The sequence below is a fragment of the Symphalangus syndactylus genome, chromosome 17, assembly GCF_028878055.3.
Source record: "Symphalangus syndactylus isolate Jambi chromosome 17, NHGRI_mSymSyn1-v2.1_pri, whole genome shotgun sequence".
NCBI lineage: Eukaryota > Metazoa > Chordata > Mammalia > Primates > Hylobatidae > Symphalangus > Symphalangus syndactylus.
Window position 1 is genome coordinate 83,832,405 of NC_072439.2, and position 20,173 is coordinate 83,852,577.

Sequence of the window (20,173 nt, forward strand, 5' to 3'; positions counted from 1 at the left end):
TGGCAAGTTTTCTTTGAAGAGAATTCGGGAACTACATAATGAATGTATACATTTCATCCGTATAGACTTTTAAAGTGACTCTGTGATGTATGATAATGAAACAAGCTTTTTAGCTGAAATAGTGGAAAAAGTTCCCAGAATTGACAGAAGAGCAACCTGGGCCTGAGGTTTTTTTTAGATAACTGGCTCAATTCTGTAATTCTCCTTTTGCTGTAATCTCACACCATCTTAAATTTAGACTTTTGAATGAAAGATGGGGAGGAACATTGTGCAAACTTTCAATGAAGCATAAATGGTCCCAAAGCAAAACTTGATCTTTAAAATTCTATGATACGCTTCAAAAAGTTTAAATGTATTGAAAAATTTTTAATGTTTACAAATGAATAGAATATTAATTACTTCTGACAGATAGCAAGGACAAGATATTAAGTCACTTTTTATTAAGCCACTTGTAACATTACATGTATTTTATATTTCAGTAAGTATAAAATATATTTTTGTATTTCATATATAACATATACATTAAATATAACATATACATTAAAATTATATATACACACAAATACATATATAATTTTTAAGGCAGTATTAAGGAACAGTTTATATCCTCTGAAATTAGTATACAGGCAAGATTTATTTACTTCAAAGGTCGCGATCCCTTAGCTTCTAATTTCCTGGGTCCTTAGTGACTTCAAAGTTTGCAGTTGTTCCTTAGTTGCTGATTTCCTGGGTCCATAATGCTGAGTGGAGCAACAGATCTTTTAACCTGGGAAGATGGAGAAACCAGTAAGACCAAATTGACCTAGCTCTTATGTTACCCTCCTACTGACTTGGAAAAGGTACATCAAGGTCTGTTGAGAGACATCAATGGTATTAGTAATAGTAAAAAGCACTAATTATGCTTTACATGGATATAGCGCTCAGAATTTCTGTGTGCTTGCATTTGTGTCATCTAATTTCTGAATTCAAGTGGCAGTAGTGTACCTTAAAGTGTCTACAAAGCTGCAGGACTAAAACAAAAAGAAAAAAGTAATATACCCATTGTTTTGAGCCAAACCACCATCCAAACTCTGAATTTTGTTTTTCTTCTGGTACTATGAAGCATTGGTGAATGGATTATGCTTTTTCCATATCATTTCTTTAAGAGATAAAATAAAAATGGTCATTTCTGCTTATTTGGGGACTTTGTCATAGAAACACACTATAAAAATAGGCTGTAACCACTTGGGACCAATGTTGCCAAATGCATGTACTGAGCACACTGTTGATTCAGGCTGAAGCATTCACTCAGCTTAGTGATTATCTAGCATTATCTCAGTGGATAATGATTTTAATACTTCATAATACTCATTATGGCATTAGTGGTTTCATATTAATAAGATATTAGTTTTGTTATTCAGGGAATCTAATACATGAAAGTAAAAAAAGAAAATCAACCCTAAAGCCTTTATTACCCAACAGGGTTTTTGTTTGTTTGTTGTTAATATCAAAAGGCCTTTCCTTATTAAAATAATTATTTGAGCTTTCATGATTCTATCTCACTATTCTTAGTGTTAATTTATCTTGTTCCTTGACAATTTGACCCTTGTGAATGCCATACTTTGCATTTGGCTATAGTTGATCCAGGGAAAAATGTTAGATTATCTTATTTAACTTCTTAGTTTGTTCATGCAAAGCAACTTGATCTCAACGCTTATCTTTCATTCTGTACAGATTAATTATAAAATGTACTGTAGATCAAAAAGCAAAATTTGGGGATAATGTCATTATATTTAGAAGCCAGTGATTTTCGAAGGTTATGAATGAACAGAAAGTCCTTTGGTGTAACATCACTCATCTTGTTCTTACGACGAAGGATGCAAATTGACACAGGAGAGTGCCATGTCAAGGTTTATGAGAGGTCTGGCAATGCAGATGAAGGCTTTTACTGTAAAGGCTGGGGAAAATTGCCTGAGGAGAAGTCTTCCTTTAAAACCATAATATTTCCCAAGGAGTTTTAGAATTTTGAATTTAATCCTAAATGAAGAAAATGTAAAATCTTGGAGAAAAAAATACATACATGCATATGTATATATATACACACACACACAGAACACATGTAGCTCATAAGACGACAGCTCTCCTAACTAGGTTACAATGTCTAATGCACAATTGTAATTAAAAACAGGACTGATTTATTTATTTAATAAATATCTATTGAGGACTTGCTATGTGTCTGGCACTGGACTAAAAGCTAAAGGTAGAGATACAATTATGAATGAAATATAATTTTTGCCCCAAGGAGCTATTTATTCAGCATAGTTCCTTCTCAGATCTCACAAGTATAAACCTTATTTTTCAGTATAAATAATAGCAGCATATTCTAAGTCTTCCTCATATACACGACATCATCGTCTTACAGTGAGCACAAAATAAAGAATTTGGATGGCACAAAGTTTGACATAGAAAATAATACTGTTAACACCTTCAAATGAGGAAGGCACATGAAAGATATACTAGAACTATTCTTTTTCATAAAATTGAGATTTTTTTCGTCATAAAATTCTTTCTTGCAAAATTTTCAGAAATATATTTTTAAATCTATGGTTTAATAAGCTAATTTTAGTTATTTTGATACCCCCCCAATTTCTTATTTTAGCTAGTTTTCCCAATAACAATGGCAGAATATATTCAGGGAAATTTGATTCTATTTCAAGTGACTCATGATGAAGTCTAAGGGAACTTACAAAAAGGATTTACTTTTCAATGCATTTTTTGGCAACTGAACCAAAAGCTTTAAAAATGCAGGGTGGTCAGTAAATTCAAAACTATGAGAGTTGAAGGAAATACCACCAACTCAGAAATTATGCTCTTTAATTTCTTGAATTTGGGGAAATACTGATCTTTATGAGACTTCAATGTGTGTAAATGAAAAAACCATTATTGATGGTGGTGATTTTTTACATATTGAAGAATGTTAAAATAGGCTTTTTACATCTTGAGCTTTATGGAAAGTAGTGGCTTAAAATTGAAATTTAGGGGCATGAGGGAATGTGGGATGGTGCTCAGAATGGTCTGGGAACAAGAACCCGTGTCATGGAAGTTTTAAAAGAGAGGTGAGGATTCTAAATATATCCGGTAACTCTTGATATTATATTAAATGTACTTTGGAGATTGCACTGTAGCACACTAAATGAAGTAAAAGGGTAGGTATTAAATGTTTTGTGTAGCATTTTTGCTGGCTTCCTCAGTCTAGTCACTGAAGACATTATAAAGATCACACCGACTGAAGAGCGTATCAGAGCATTTATGTACCCCAAGGTGAGCCCCAGAATGAATACAATTCACTTCTTTTGCAAGTTTAAAGTTACATATATCAGACGTTGACTTCTGGACCTTTTGCCACTAGACACAAGTGATCTTTGAGATGAACTGATGCTACTCAGTACTTCAAAGAATGCTGGACAGTTCCTGAGAATCCTTGAACAAAGCCAGCCTAGTAACACCAACAAAAGTGCACCATGTTCTCCAGTGGCTAGTGGACTAAACAACAAAATTTGACAAATCCGTGTGAGTCATCGTGATCACAACTTGGCTTCATTTCTGTTTGTAACTTAGCCTCTAGTTTTAAGTCGATTTTTCCCCCAGATTTTAAGGTAAGCCTGCTGGCAAAGAAGACACGCATACATTTCAGCAGTATTAACTTTTCAGTTATCTCAAAACTCTTACGCATACATACACATACACACACAGCTCCACAATTTCTGTCATGGGAAAGTCTCTCAAAAGTGTTTCTCTTGACATCAAAGTAAACAGCAAGTTTGAAGAATAACACTATTTTGCTACAAATGTGACAAGAACTGCCTTCGCAAATAGTATTGCCTGTTCTCATCTATGGTACGTAATACAAAAGTTTTCTGTATATCACAGAATCACATAATGCTTTTTGTTCAAATGCTACATTAGTATCAAATTACCTGTTTCCCTAAAGTTATCATACCAAATTCTCAAAATTAAGTATGTAAAGATTCATATAGTTTTTTTCTTTTTGGAAGAAGCAAAAACATCCAAAGGAGAAATTTGAATGATACATGTGTGAACGAATATTGTCTTGTTCCTTTGAAGTTACTTTTTAAATAAGTCTTCCATGCTAGGTGTAATAAACAAATGTAAGTGAGCTCTGAGATCTAAAAATTAGGTTGCCCTTTGCTCTTGGAAATCAGTGATGATAATGTGGGAATTATGCCACAGGAAGGTATCATTCCAGTGAACAACCCCGGCTGTCAAATTCTGATCTAGTTGCAACCTGAGCTCAATAGCTAGGAAAATAGCAAACCAGTAATTGTGTGAATCCAATCAGGGAACAAAATCGCAGAATACTTCAGCAAGTAAGAAAATGGAGTTGTAAATATCAGCCTTGTTTATTTCCCATTACCACAGCTGGAGGCAAGAAAAGAACATGGTTTAGTATAATACAGTCAGGTAGGAATTATCACATACAATGAGGTTGAAAATTCTAGAGAAATATTAGAAAAGGAAAGCACAGCACCTTCATGAAACATATTTGGGTGCGGCTACCCTGTCACATTGCCTCATTTAAAAATCATATCTAGTTTAAAGACAAAATTACTTTGAAGTCTATAACAGTAGCAAACCTGCCCTTTGTTGCCCGGGAGTAACTTCAGAACATCTCTGTGAGCCAATATCATTTTTTAAAGAAGGATCTATTTTTCACACCATATGTTTTGATGATAATTTTTGCAAAACACTCTAATAACCAGACAGTTATTAAACAATGACAGCTGATACTCCATGCATCTTGGAAATAAATTTGGGTAACAACCCATTATCTGTGCACCATTCACAAATGCTGACATGAAGTAGCTTGCATCAGCCAGTATTGGCAGCTCAACTGTGTCTGTAAGGACAGCTGCCAACGAGTGCATCCTGTGCAGCTTAAGGCCTTTCTATGTATACACAGGGCCTACACACTTCATTTCTTCAACCTTCCCCAAAAGCCTGTGTCTCTCTGTACCCTTCCTTTTTCTTTTTTTCCTTTTTCCTTTTTTTTTTTTTTTTTTTTTTTTTAAGAGACAGAGTCTCACTCTGTTGCCCAGGCTGGAGTGCAGAGGTGCAATCTTGGCTCACTGCAACCTCCGCCTCCCAGGTTCAAGCAATTCTCCTGCCTCAGCATCCCGAGTAGCTGGATCTACAGGTGCACGCTGTTACGCTCCGCCTTTTTTTTTTTTTTTTTTTCTTTGGATTTTAGTAGAGACGGGGTTTCACTGTGCTGCCCAGGCTGGTCTCAAACTCCTGAGCTCAGGCAATCCGCCCACCTTGGCCTCCCAAAGTACCTTTCCTTTTTCTTATTTTTCTTCTGAAATGATCCTCACATTTCCTTTCTGACTTTTACACCACTGACATCTAATACTTCTTATGAAAAAAAGTCTAACTTTCATCTTTCTTATGAATAATGGCAATTAGAAGCCAGTTCAAGGTTTCTTTAAATCTTAATCAGTCAGTCTGACACCAAATGTTAATCTTTTACTGCAAATAAAGCAGTAAGAATAGCAATAGGAAGAATAATAAAGATGTCACTAGAACATTTGGTAAAGAGAGTACAAATTCAACTTATCGAAACCTTAGCAAAAAGTCCCACAGACCTACTTCATATATACCTGGGCTGCAGACATCATCTATTCATTGTAGTAAAGACCAGAAACTAGAAAGAAGAATGATAGTGTCCAAGGACTAGTTCGTTTATGGTTCGATTGCAGTGTTTTTATTCCAGAGGATATGAATTGGCCCACAAAACTATATAGAAGACAGTAAGTTAAATTAAATGTAAATGAAAAGGAATAGAATAAAACAAAGATGTGGACATATCAATAATGTAAAACAGAAACCAGTTAGGAAACTTAGTCCTTTTGGGTTGCTATAATAAAGTACCATAGACCGTGTGGTTTATAAATAACGCATTCATTTCTCAGAGCTCTGGAAGTCCGAGGTCAGGGTGCCAGCATGGTTGGGTTCTGGTGAGGGCCCTCTTCCAGGTTACAGACCGCTGACTTCTTGATGTATCCTCAAATGTTTGAAAGGAGGTGTTAGAGCTCTCTGGGGTCTCATTTATAAGGGCACTAATCCCATTCATGACGACTCTACCTTTATGACCTAATTACTTCCCAAAGGTTCCACTTCCTAAGACCATCACATTTTGGGGGGACACATTTAGTCAATAACATTTCACCCCTTGTCCCCTCAAATTTATGTCCTTCTCACAGGCCACACCTTTAACACTTTGCTCAGACCTCGCTCTCTGAGACAGTATCCAAGTTCATCACTCACAATTTCTACCTTCCACAAAACACCTAGGCCACAATTCAGCTAAGTTGTAAGTTCTTTTTTTCTCTCTCTCTTTTCTTTCTTTCTTTTTATTTTTTATTTTTGAGACAGTATCACTCTGTCATCCAGGCTGGAGTGCAGTGGTGCAACCTCAGCTCACTGCAACTTTCGCCTCTAGGTTCAAGCGATTCTCCTGCCTCAGCCTCCCGAGTAGCTGGGACCATAGGCATGCGCCACCATACCCAGCTAATTTTTTGTATTTTTTGTAGAGACAGGGTTTTGCCATGTTTGCCAGGCTGATGTTGAACTCCTGGCCTCAAGTGATCCCCCCACCTCAGCCTCCCAAACTGCTGGGATTACAGGGGTGAACCACAGTGCCCAGCCTTCAGCTAAGTTCTTTGCTGCCTTGTAGCAAGGATCACCTTTCCTCCGGTGTCCAATAACGTGTTCTTCATTTCTGTCTTATACTTCATATTTTTACTGATAATCTTTTTAAGGAAATCTGAGTTTCTTCTAACAACCACCTCCAAACTCTTGCGTCCTCAACCCATGATCCAGTTCCAAAGCCACTTCTGCATTTTAAAAATATTTGTTATAGCAGTGCCCTACTTCTCAGCACCAAAAATCTGGATTAGTTTGTTATGGCTAACATAACAAAATACTACAGACTGGGTAGCCTTAAACAAAATAAATTTATTTTATCACAATTCTGGAAGCTGAAAATCCAAGTTCGAAGTGTCATCAGGGTTGGGCTCCTCTGAGGCCCATCTCTGTGGCTTGTAGATGGCTGCCCTCTTGCTGCCTCGTCACATGGTCTTTTCTCTGCACATGTATGTGTGTCCCTGGCCTCTTTGCACGTGTGCTAGTCTCTTTTTATTCTTCTTCTTTTTTTAAAACATTTACCTGTTTAAGAAGGATATTTTAAAGAATACAAATAAACAGTCAGATGAAGAGATACATAGGGTGAGGTGTGGGGGAAGGGGTGTGGAGTTTCCATGCCCTCCTGGGATGCCACCTTCCAGCAACTTCCACACGTTCAGGTATCTGAAAGCTCTCCTAACCTTTGGGTTTTTATAGAAGCTTCACTAATTTCCTCTTCTTCTAAAGACACCAGTCATATTGGATTAAGGCCCAGACTAATAGTCTCATTTTAACTTAATTACCTCTTAAATTTTTAAAAATTTGTTTTTATTTTTATTGATATATCATAGGTGTACATATTTTTGAGGTAATGTGATATTTTGATACAATGTGTAATGACTAAATCAGGATAATTAGAATATCCATCACCTCAAACATTTACATTTTCTTTGTATTGGACACATTTGAATTCTTCTCTTCTAGGTACTTTGAGACGTGCAATAAATTATTGTTAACTATAATCACTGTACTGTACTATCAACTGCTAGAACTTATTCCTTCTAACTGTATTTTTTTTTACACATTAACCAATCTTTCTTCATCTCTCCCACAGTCTGCTACCTTCTGCTTTTCCCAGCATCTGGTAACTACTAACTCTCTAACTACCACCATGAGATCCACTTTTTTAGCTACCACATTTGGGTAAGAACATCCAATATTTGTCTTTCCGTGCCTGGCTTATTTCACTGGAACCTCCAGTTCCAACTCCTTCTATGATTCTGCAAATTATAGAATGTCATTCTTTTTGTGGCTGAATAGTACTCTATTGTGTATATATGCCACATTTTCTACATCCATTCATCTGTTAATGGACACACTTATGTTGATTTTATTTCTTGGCTATTGTTAACAGTGCTGTAACAAACATGGGAGTGTAGATATCTCTTCAATATACTGATTTTCTTTCCTTTGGATATATACCCAGCAGTGGTATTGCTGGATCATATGGTAGTTCTATTTGTAGTTTTTTGAGAAATCTCTATACTGTTTTCCATAATTACCTTACTACTTTACATTTCTATCAACAGTGTACAGGTGTTCCCCTTTCTCCACATCCTTATCAGCATCTGTTATTTTTTGTCTTTTTTATAAAACTATTCTAACTGGGGTGAGATGATACTTTATTACGGTTTTGACTTGCATTTCTCTGATGATTAGTGATGGTGAGCATTTTTTCATACACCTGTTGGTCATTTGTATGTCTTCTTTTGGGAAGTGTCTATTTAGGTCTTTTGCCTACTTAAAAAAAAACAGATTATTTGTTTTATTGCTATTTAGTTGTTTATATTTCTTAGATATTCTGGTTACTAGTCTCTTGTTGAATGAATAGTTTGCAAACATTTTCTGCCATTCTATAGGCTTTCTCTTCCCTTTATTGTTTCTTTTGCTGTGCAGAAGCTTTTTTAGCTTGATATAATCCCATTTGTCTATTTTTACATTTGTTGCCTATGCTTTAGAGGTTTTACTGAAAAAAATCTTTCCCCAGACCAGTCAATGTTCTATAGCATTTCCTCAATGTTTTCTTCTGGTAGTTTCATAGTTTCAGGTTATACATTTAAATGTTTAATCCATTTTGAGTTGATTTTTGTATATGGTGAAAGACAGGGATCTAGTTTCATTCTTTTGCATATGGATATTCAGTTTTCCCAGCACCATTTATTAAAGAGACTGTGCTTTCCACAATGTATGTTCTTGGCACCTCTGTCAAAAATGAGTTGGCCGTAAGTGTGTGGATTTAATTCTGGGTTCTTTATTCTGTTCCACGTGTCTGTTTTTATGTTTCTATTGCTCTGTAGTATGATTTGAAATCAGGTAGTATGATGCCTCCAGCTTTTGTTTTATTGCCCAGGATTGCTGTGGCTATTTGGGGTCTTTTGTGATTCCATACAAGGTTTAAGGCTGTTTTTTCTATTTATGTGGAGAATGTCATTGGTATTTTAATAGGGATTGCATTGAATATGTAGATTGCTTTGGGTAGTATAGGCATTTTAACAATATTATTCTTCCAATCCATGAGCACAGGATATTTTTTCCCTTTTTTTTTTTATGTCCAACTCAACTTCTTCATCAGTGTTTTGTAGTTTTCCTTGTAGATATTTTTTTACTCCTTTAGTTAAATTTATTCCTAGGTATTTTAATTTTTTATAGCTAATATAGATGGGATTGTTTTCTTGATTTCTTTTTCAGATTAATCACTTTAGTGCATAGAAACACTACTGATTTTTGTATGTTGATTTTGTATCCTACAACTTTACTAAATTTATCAGTCTTAAAAGTTTTTTGTGCAGTCTATAGATTTTTCTAAAGATAAGATCATGCCACCTGTTTGGATGCCCTTTCTTTCTTTTTCTTGCCTATTTGCTCTGGCTGGGACTTCCAGTACTGCGGTAAAAGTGACAAAAGTGAGCATCCTTTTCTTCTTCCAGATCTTAGAGAAAAAGCTTTCAGTTTTCACCCATTCCGTATAATATTGGCTGTAGGCTTGTCACATATGACCTTTATCACGTTGAGGTAAGTTCCTTCTATAACCAATTTGTTAGTTTTTCTGATGAAGAGATGTTTAATTTCATTGAATGCTTTTTCAGCATCTATTGAAATTATCATATGGTTTTTGTTCTTGATTCTGTTGATATGCTGTATCACATTTATTGATTTGTGTATGTTGAATCATCCTTGCACCCCTGGAGTGAATCCCACTTGATTATAGTGAATGATCTTTTTAATGTGTTGTTGAATGAGCTCAATTACCTCTTAATGGCCCTATCTTTAAATACAGTCACATTCTGAGGTACTAAGCATTAGGGCTTCAAAATGAATTTTAGGGGAGCACAATTCATCCCATAACATGGGAGTTGAGGGAAAAATTGGTCTAAGTTTCTCAACACTAAAATGAATAGGGAAAGCTGATCAATTGCACAATTCATGTGTGGGTAAATAAAAAACAGAACAACTCCTGAGGAGAGAACAATGCTCCCTGATTTTAACACTTGACAGTCTTGTGAACAAATGATATGTCTACCTCAGTAGACAGAAGATGGGAGCAACCTGGGGTAATATCACTAGGAGTATTTGTTTGCAGCAAACACTCTAAAAATCACTGTGGTGCCTGGGTGTGTTCAGGGAAATTCGAGCCAGGGGAAAAAGGAATTTTAACTAGATGCAGATGTGCTAATGTTCAGCTAATACCCTCTAAGAAGACATAAGGGTTAGAGACCTAGGAAGGAAATGGGTTTCAACAAGAGGGGATCTCTCTGTGGGAGTAGAACCTCTATCTATATCACGTAGGTGGCTGCTGGGGAGAGAAGCAACATTTTAAAGACTGGGGATTTTCAAGAGTGGAGAACCTTGGAGGTGCTGATTGTGACCAAATGTTCAGCTCGGAGGGCCAAGTAAGACACCTAACTGGGGGATTTTTGCTGATGGAGTTTGGGGTCACAATTGAGATGGCAGTTCAGGAGACTGGAGGACTAGCAAGTGTGGCCTGAAGCTGAGAGAAAAGTCTTTTAGAGAAGTAATGAAAAAGTATCCTTTTTTCTAGGAAAATGAGTGTGTGTGTGTGTGTGTGTGTGAGAGAGAGAGAGAGACATAGAGAGAGAGAGATAGGAATGGGGAGAGAAAGAGAGACTGACTAGCTGAATCTGGAATCATCCTTCAAATAACAGAGTCCAGAATATTAGATGGCAGGAGAATAAGAGATTGATTAATACTTCAATTTGGAATTTCTAAATAAAACCGCAGAAACTGTGATAACAATACTTTGCGTTTGGCAGTTTCAAGCGTGTAGAATGCTTGTTAGTTCATCTGAGCCTTGCCAAAGTTTTTTGAGGTCTGTTGGGCAAAGCTGTATTCTCTTTAATTCAGACCTGAGACTGAGACTCAAAAGGAATTAACTGACTTGCTCAAGATTATGAAATTGATGGTAGGATGGGCCTCCACACAGACTAGGTTTCCCAAGGCCACAGCCAGTGGTTGTTCTTCTGTGCCCAGCGATCATTCTCTTGAATAGACTATTGGCCATATTGTGACTTGTATCACAGCAGTATGCTGGAGAGAGCATGCTTTTGGTGTGGCTTTGGGAAGAGCATCAGCTCTTTTACCATCTCTTCCCTCCATCTCCCCCAAACCCCATACCTTCTACTCATACATACATTTTGAGGCAGGATGGCTGCAGAAAATAACCCAAAGTGAGTGGCAGTTGGAAGATAGCTGGAAAGCAACTGTCTGAGGGGACCTTGCTTCATCAAAATGATCACACTGGAAAATAAATAAAATTAATCAAATGACATTTTTGAGGACAGGCAAAAGTAAGTAAGGAAAAACTGATTCAACTGTCTAACAATAAAGTGAAAATGAATAGCATCAGGGATCTTTTAAATCCAGTGTTCTGTTTTCAAATGAAGCTTTTCTGTTAGGGCCCAAGGCCCAGCCATCACGACAAAAGTCCAATGTCAAACAATGAAGAGCAGTACTAAAAGTACAAGGTCTTTAAAAAAATTGTTAGAACTTTTTAATTTAAACCTACAATCGTAATTATCTTGTGCCTTTGGAGAAGAAAAAAAGGCAAACTTTTAAACTATTACTTAATTTAATCAAGACTCAGATAAAGTTATTCCCATTTAAAAGATATGTAGAGATAAGGAATAGTTCAATCATCCAGAATGTCAGGCATGGAGCATAGATTAGATTAATTTTATGGAATTAGCCCTAGGTCCTGCTAATCCTCTTACAGGGCTGGACTTTATATAATCAATGGAGATTTGACAAACCAAGAATGAAATCAGATATCTGGATGAGGAATGCACCATCTTCATTTCACCCATTCTGGTTCACATGAATGAAAATTACTACACTAATTATAAACAGAACTCCCATGGCACTAAAAAAATTGGGAATGTTCCCTGTCTCTACTAAAAATACAGAAAATTAGCCGAGCGTGGTGGCGGGCACCTGTAGTCCCAGCTACTCGGAGAGGCTGAGGCAGGAGAATGGCATGAACCCGGGAGGCGGAGCTTGCAGTGAGCCGAGATGGCGCCACTGCACTCCAGCCTGGGTGACAGAGCGAGACTCTGCCTCAAAAACAAAAACAAAAACAGAAACAAAAAATTGAGAATGTCTGTGCTTCATCTCTATTACAGCCATATTTCTCCTCACATTCTGCTACAAAATCATGGTGGGTTAACGTAGTGAGTTAGGGAGCGCTCAAGACCATGTCCTACCTGGTTTTAGGAATGTTTCACTTCTATAAGATTTTCTGGCCTGGTTTACCACATACTGTCCCCAAAGGAGACAGATGGCTCACTCAAACAGGGAAATTAAGGAGAGTGTAATGAAGGGAGTATTCACAAAGGTATGGACAGAGTGTAGGGCGATCAACCAGGGATGGTGAAGAATTTGGGCGCTAGCAACAGCAGGGAGCTCTTACCACTCAGCCTGAAGGAGCAAGCGAAGGAAGCAACCCCAGGACTCCAGAGAGACTTGTGGCTACAACTGCAGCCTGTACACACAATCCAGGCACCTTGGCAATAGGAAACATTCCACTTCTATACCTAATGCATACATCTTTAATATATGCATGAAAGTTAAATGCGTAAAATCCAAACAACAGACTTAAATGTTATGAAGATCTCCTTTCTCAAAGAGCTAAAAAATAAATGTGTACACAAACTTCAGTGGTGTAATTTCTAGCATTGCACATATAGTTTGAATTTTGTTCATTTCCTTCACAGTTGAGCGTCTTAACTCAAGTATTCAATTGAAGCCAAAACTCTCTCTGACATGCTGAATGATTTACTTTTTATCTCTTTGACGTGCCTAATGATTTCCATCTTTTTTTGATTGTGCTTATGAAATCTATACATCTTATCACTAGCATCAGCACATTCACTTTTCTATTTTCAGATATCTGAATGAAATTGTAAGTGCAAAATTTTTGAACATTCAAATAATTGAATAAATTCTGCTATGCAAAGATGTCAGTGCAGGGGAAATTCAATTCTTGCTCAGTGAGTTCCATTACCACATTGAAATACTCATTCATTGCCTGAATTACGAAAGTCCAGATTAAGTATATATGGTCAATGTATATTGATAGAAGGTAGCAATTGTACAAATATCAAACATGACAAAACTTGGGAATTACTATATTTGTTTCTCAGCTTCACAGTAGATTAGAAATAAGAAGTAGCAGCTGGCACTCTGACATTACAGGCTGAAAGAGAGATGCTACAAAAATCAAACACTGGCCAGGTGCAGTGGCTCATGCTCATAATCCTAGCATTTTGGGAAGCCGAGGCAGGTGGATTGCTTTAGCCCAGGAGTTCAAGACCAGCCTGGGCAACACAGTGAGACCCCATCTCTAACAAATAATACAGAAAAAATTAGCCAGGGTGGTTATACCTTTGGTCTCAGCTACTTGGGAGGCTGAAGTGGGAGGATTGCCTGAGTCTGGGAGGTCAAGGATGCAGTGAGCCATGATCACGCCACTGCACTCCAGCCTGGGTGATAGGGTGAAACCCTGTATCAAACACACACATGAAAAATCATATCAATCTAGGATTATTTTATAGAGAATATTTCCTTACAGACCTGGGGAGAGCACTAGTAATTAGTTTATAAGAATAATTCTGTTATAGCAAAGCAATTTATTTTTCTGTTTAAAATGCAGATAAGTGTTCAAAGCATTTTAGAAAGATCTCTGTTAAAGAAATAAGATTGGTCACCTAAAAAGGTTAATTCTCCTTCTAAAGGAAATTCATGTAGGCAGCAGAAGAAAGAGAAAGATAAGAAGCAATTTCTAGAACTGCTAATCATACTTTCTGCATAGATACTTCTTTCTAATAAATTGGCTTCCTATACCTCAACTGTCCCAAAGATAGAGGAAAGTCCAGGAAGAAGACGTTGATTTGGGGCCACTTATGCAGGATAGTGGGGGTTAATTCCACCTACCTTTTCCCTACTCACCTTCCAGTGATGCAGGAAGGAGCCTTGGTAAGATCATTTACATCATAGAGGTCAGCAAAGGCTATGAATCAGCACCCCCAACATTCGAGCTAGTTAAAAACTTACCAGCACATCCCTGATTGGGGCTCCTGTTTCTTTTCCTGATCTTAGCTCCCCTGGTGATTCTTTTAAACAAACTTTTTAATTATAGGAAATTTCAAATACATATACAAAAGTAGGCAGAGTAGGGTAATAAACTCCCAGTATCCATCACCCAGTTTTAATAATTATTAATTCATAAACAATATTATTTCATTTCAACCGCACTCACTTCTCTCTTCCCCAGGTTATTTCAAAACATACCCCAGACATTATACCATTTCATCTGTAAACATTTCTAAAAGATAAAGACCTTTATAAAACTCTAACTACATGCCGTTATCACTCAAAAAATGATGATACATTTTAATATGTTCAAATATCCATTCAGTGTTTAACTTCCCAAATGTCTCATAAAATTTTAAAAAATAGTTTCATATATAATCAGAAACTTAAAATAATGCACACACATTGTAATTGATGTATCTTTCAAGTTTCTTTTAGTCTACAGGTTCCCTCTGTATTTTTTTTAACCTCCTTTGTATTTCTTTGTTGAGGAAACCAGGTTGTTTGTCCTGTAGAATTTCCCTACATTCCAGCACTCAGGATTTTGCCAACTGTATCCACTGCGTTCTTCTGTCATTTGTATTTGCTATAAATTGGTAGTTGGATCTAGAGGCTTGAAACAATTCAGTTTCGATTTTTATAGTAAGGATACTTCAGAGACAGTGGTGAATTATTCTGTCAGGGAGCACATACTGTCCGATTACCTGCCCTTCTGTCACCTTAAAAGGAATTGACATACATTGCTTATATTTGTTAGTTAACTAGAGATTGCAAAAAGAATATTCCAATTGTCTTATTCCTTCTTCATTTCTTAGCTGAAATATCTCCATATATTGAGAGAAACCCTCTTTTAGTTCATAAGGAGTACAGTTTGTTTAGGAAAGTCAGGATTCTACCAAATACTTGATTCTTCCCAATATTTTGGAAAGTGAATAAGCCACTACCCTTCCCATTTCCTTGTTCAGATCAGAGGTACAACATCCTTATTTTGTTCCTACTGTCCCTTAAAAACTTTTTTTAGCCATATAATTGTTTCCTTTTTGTTTATTATTCTCCAAAACACTTAACAACACTCTTTGTTAGAAGAACATACTTAATGTAGAGGTGTATAAGATGGCATGTAAAAAAGAATTGCTGTAAATACCCCAAAGTTAAATCGTTTATCTAAAACTTATGAGAATCAGTTAGTTAGGAAAGAGTACCAAAAATCATATGAGAATGGAGAGAAGTTCTGAATTGATTTGACGTGTGTGTGGTTATCACTATATTAAATAACAAATTTTAAATATAATAAGAAACTAATACTTCAACTTAAATAACTACAAATATTCATTATTGGTAGAAATCTGTAAATACAATTCAATATTGGCAGAAAACCTGAAGGCATTTTTGTTTGAACTGGCATTCTAATTTCTAGTTAGGCTTTAGAAACACCTCATCTTTTTAAGAAGGAACAATTGTTCTTGCTCCAATTTCTTCAAAAATTCCTTTGTACCAGATATTGACCTCTTACCAGGTATTGACCAGCTTGATTACTTGAAACAGTTGTTCTGAATGCTAATTCTCTTTAAACCCATGGCCAGGAAGCAGTGTCCTTGAATTTGAAATTCATGGGTAGCTTACACTAAACATCAACTTCAATTTCAAAGCTTGATAATATTCCTAATACCTTGTAAACTTGTTTTTGAAGGAAAAGATATAGTTCATGGTAGAGGTAATTTAATTAATATCATAAATATTCAGCAAATAGTAAAGAGGTTATTTTTGCTGTTGGTCATATCACAATTCATCTTTCTAGTGTTTCTGTGTGTACTTATGTGTATGTGTGTGCCTTTTTCTTTTTTTTTTTTTTTTTTGTCCCTGACGTCATTTAATTCTCTCTAGTCATTGTACAGAAGAAGGAAACAAATCAAGTTCATCTATAATCTGAGAAACAGAAATTGTAACCATATGTGATTCAATTCACAGTGACATGTCTTTCAAAGCTTAAAGTGTTTGGGGATTCCAACAGCTTTTAAATTATATTCTTTTTTTTTTTTTTTGAGATGGTGTCTCACTCTGTCACCCAGGCTGGAGTGCAGTGGCATGATCTCAGCTCACTGCAACCTCTGCCCCCTGAGTTCAAGCAATTCTCCTGCCTCAGTCTTCCAAGTAGCTGGGATTACAGGCAATAATTTTTTTATTTTTTAGTAGAGACAGGGTTTCACCATGTTGGCCAGGCTGGTCTCGAACTCCTGACCTCAAGTGATTCGCCCACCTCAGCCTCCCAAAGTGCTGGGATTACAGGTGTGACCACCACACTCGGCCTATATTCATTTTCAAAAATATATATATATATTTATTTTCATACTATTCATCCATTAACCGTGTGTGCCTTTTTCTAAAACAAGTTTTCTCTCCTTAATCTCACCAATCTGCTTATTTTAAGGAATTGTAACTTGTGCAGACCTTTTAAGTTTACTGAGACCAGATACCATTTATATAAACCTTTTAAAGATCCACAATTCTCAGGTGAATAAGTCTTATGTGCTGAAAGGAGAGAGATTTGAGCTTTGTAAAGTCATTTTTTGACACAGGATAAATGCTCGAGCAATATTTATTGATTGAATACAATTTAAAATCTGATCGATTTCTTGATATAACATTTGGAGCAACTGTGGCTGCAGAAGTGTCATAATAGACATTTGGTTTTCAAGCAAACAATTCTCTCTTCTCTTCCTCTCTCCACCAACTCCGACCCACCCTCTCTTCTTCCCTATTCTGCCAATCTCAATTTTATCTTTCTTTCTTAATAAAAGATCCACACTTAAAAGAAAAAACCAATAACTAAATGTGATTTCAGTCCTTCCCCACCCCTCTTGTCAGCTTGGCATTTTGTTAAATGTTACTACTTTTCACTTTCAAAAAGATTTAGCCAACAGCATTCAATCTACTTTCTACCAGGTAAAACTTGCCCACCCCCTAACCTTTAGGTCATTTCAATCATGTTATTTCTCCCATAAAGCTAGAAGTAATGGAGTAGACAGGAAGTGAAAGTAGAAGTTATACAGCTCTTTCTTTTGTTTGCTTGTCTCTAACTACCTTAAACTACTTCCTTCTCATCTTTATAACAATAGGACAAAATGGTTCTAAGTGGTCCCAAAGCCAGCCAGACTTCTGTAACCTATTATTATGACCTTTCTCTCACCAGTAATTGTTCAACACTTTGTGCCTAAAGAAGCCTTATGGCCCCCAATGCCTGCATAAGATATGGTGAAACTTGCTTGAGGGCTAGCTCTGGCGATTATCACATACCAAGATCTTACAGGTCACCCAAATGCAAGAGGCTTAAAATACTTTAAAATATTTGAATAGTGAAGTGATGAACATGTTGTTAGAATGATCCTTTAATTTCATTTTAATGAGGATCCACTCACGGACTCCTGTTCTCAGCTTTGCGTCTATTATGAGGATGTCTTTTTGGTAAGAAAGCCAACTAAGAGGTTTTATGTATGCTTGGTGGAAATGAGAAACATCCATTCAAAAAACAAACAGAAGAAGAATCAGAAGAAAAGAAGTGAAAGAAGAGAAGGAGAAGGTGGAGGAGGAAACACTGACAAGGAAACCCATATTGGTGTTCATCGGTTGCTTGTAAATGACAAGCCGTTAATTGCCTGTGCATGGGGATAGTGGGGGGCCAAGCACCAGTGAGCCGGAGATGGAGCAGTTATATAAAAGAGACATTAACAGGAAAATCATTTCTTCTTTATGTTCTCTGTGTATATTGTTTTCTTCCCACATACCCCTTTTGCCATTGCCTTCTCTCATAGTCAGAATTTTTAATAATCATTATGCCTTCAGGTAGCTTTATGCAGCCAGTGGACATTCAATAAATATTAATTAATGACTGCGATGTATCATGCATTATGGACTGTTGTATTTTTCTTGGATCACAACGCATTAGCCTAATTTAAGTCTTAGAGACCTTATAGAAAAGTACATTAGTAATGACAGCAAGCCTGTAAAGTGTTGCTTTTGGTTTCATGGTGTTGAACACTTAGGAAATTTCTCATATACTAGTGAAAACACTCAAAAAGCATTTGTTGTGGGTAGTTAAGAAGCAGATGGGTGATTAGCATGGATATCCTTCAAGTTTCACTTCTAGGGAAATTTGAGATTATTCTTTAGTTTGATACAAAGTTCTATGCCTCCATTTACCATTTCCCTATGCTTTGCGAGCTCTTTTTTGCTTTTGTTTTGTTTTTTTAGTTTTTCAGAGGCAGGGTCTTGCTCTGTCACCCAGGCTAGAGCATCATCATAGCTCACTGCAGCTTCGAACTCCTGGACTCAAGGAATCCTCCCACGTTGGCCTCTCGAAGGACTGGGATTACAGGTGTGAGCCACTGTGCTCAGCCCCTTTGCAAGCTCTTCTTAATTCATTTTAATTGTGTCTGTTGCTTATGGTTATCTGCCCCCCTCCCCCACCCCTCTCCATAACTCAGTCAGTGAAAAAGGTAAAAGAAGTCAGAAATTTTTCTTTGAGTCGCTAGAGCTCCATCCACCAGTGACTGCTAAAGTGGGCTCTGTGTACCCCAGGGATATTCACAGTGATCAAGTAGTGGTTCTTTCATTTTTAGTTTATTTTAACTTTATTCTTTATATCTATCTTTCGTGTGTGTTTTTTTTTTTTTTTTTTTTTTTTTTGAGACGGGGGTCTCGCTCTGTCACCCAGGCTGGAGTGCAGTGGCGCAATCTCGGCTCACTGCAAGCTCCGCCTCCCGGGTTCACGCCATTCTCCTGCCTCAGCCTCTCCGAGTAGCTGGGACTACAGGCGCCCGCCACCACGCCCGGCTAATTTTTTGTATTTTCAGTAGAGACGGGGTTTCACCATGGTCTCGATCTCCTGACCTCGTGATCCGCCCGCCTCGGCCTCCCAAAGTGCTGGGATTACAAGCGTGAGCCACCGCGCCCAGCCGTTCATGTGTATTTTCTTTTGCATGTAATATATTAGTATTATATCAGGCAATCAATAGACAAAAAGGTTTTAAGATGCTAGGACAAGACAACACAACATGATGGAAAGAGAATAGTTAACAGTGATGAGGAGATTCAGGAGATAATGAGTTAAGTTTGTTCGGACCAAGATAAATAATGCTTGCTCTCTTGAAACCCAGGAGAAACTTACATTGTACTAATAATCACAAAAAGAGAGAGAAAAATGTAGCTGACAGGGACAGTCTTTCTTGCTCTGATTCTGGTTAGTTTTCTATAGACTTTTCTGTTTTCCTCCCAGAGGCTGGGAAGACAGAGATGATTATTATTATAAGCTAAAAAATAAATCTTCAGCAATTAGGTTTGGCCATAGAAGTTACATTATATCTATAAATATAATTTTTTTCAAAGATCCTCAGATGTCTTTGGATATATATAAAGTGCTTTGCTTAAGAATTTCCAATCTAAAAACATTCACAGACAGGAACCAAGCCATGCTGCAGATGTGGGGATTTCAACTCTGATGGCATTAATGGCTCTGTGAAAGCAGCATACTGTATCTTAGTCGATGATTCACAATGTTTGTGCACAGCTTTGAGATGTTTTAGCAGAACTATTTACCCCGAAATGTCCAACTAAATGCAAGAGCAATGGGAATGTGGAAAGTCTTCATAAGGTGAGGTTTGAAAATAAAGTAAAGCTAGCCAAACAATTGGAAGTGGAAAGGAAATGTTGGTTGTTGCTTGGACATGGAATGAATTTTGTCCAAATGAATGATTCTACAGGACAAAGAGTGAATTACCTAAAACACAGTACCTATATGAATTACAATAATCATAGAGGAAATAATTATGTG

General features: G+C 36.9%; 1 long non-coding RNA gene across 1 annotated transcript; it reads right to left on the bottom strand.

The window, feature by feature from the left end:
* Nucleotides 1-614: 614 nt before the first annotated feature.
* LOC134733127 (uncharacterized) lies at nucleotides 615-6,071 on the bottom strand. Its single transcript, XR_010116664.1, has 2 exons — nucleotides 5,929-6,071; nucleotides 615-766 (listed from the first exon to the last, which is right to left on the bottom strand). It is a non-coding gene; the product is annotated as an uncharacterized lncRNA (long non-coding RNA).
* Nucleotides 6,072-20,173: the final 14,102 nt, after the last annotated feature.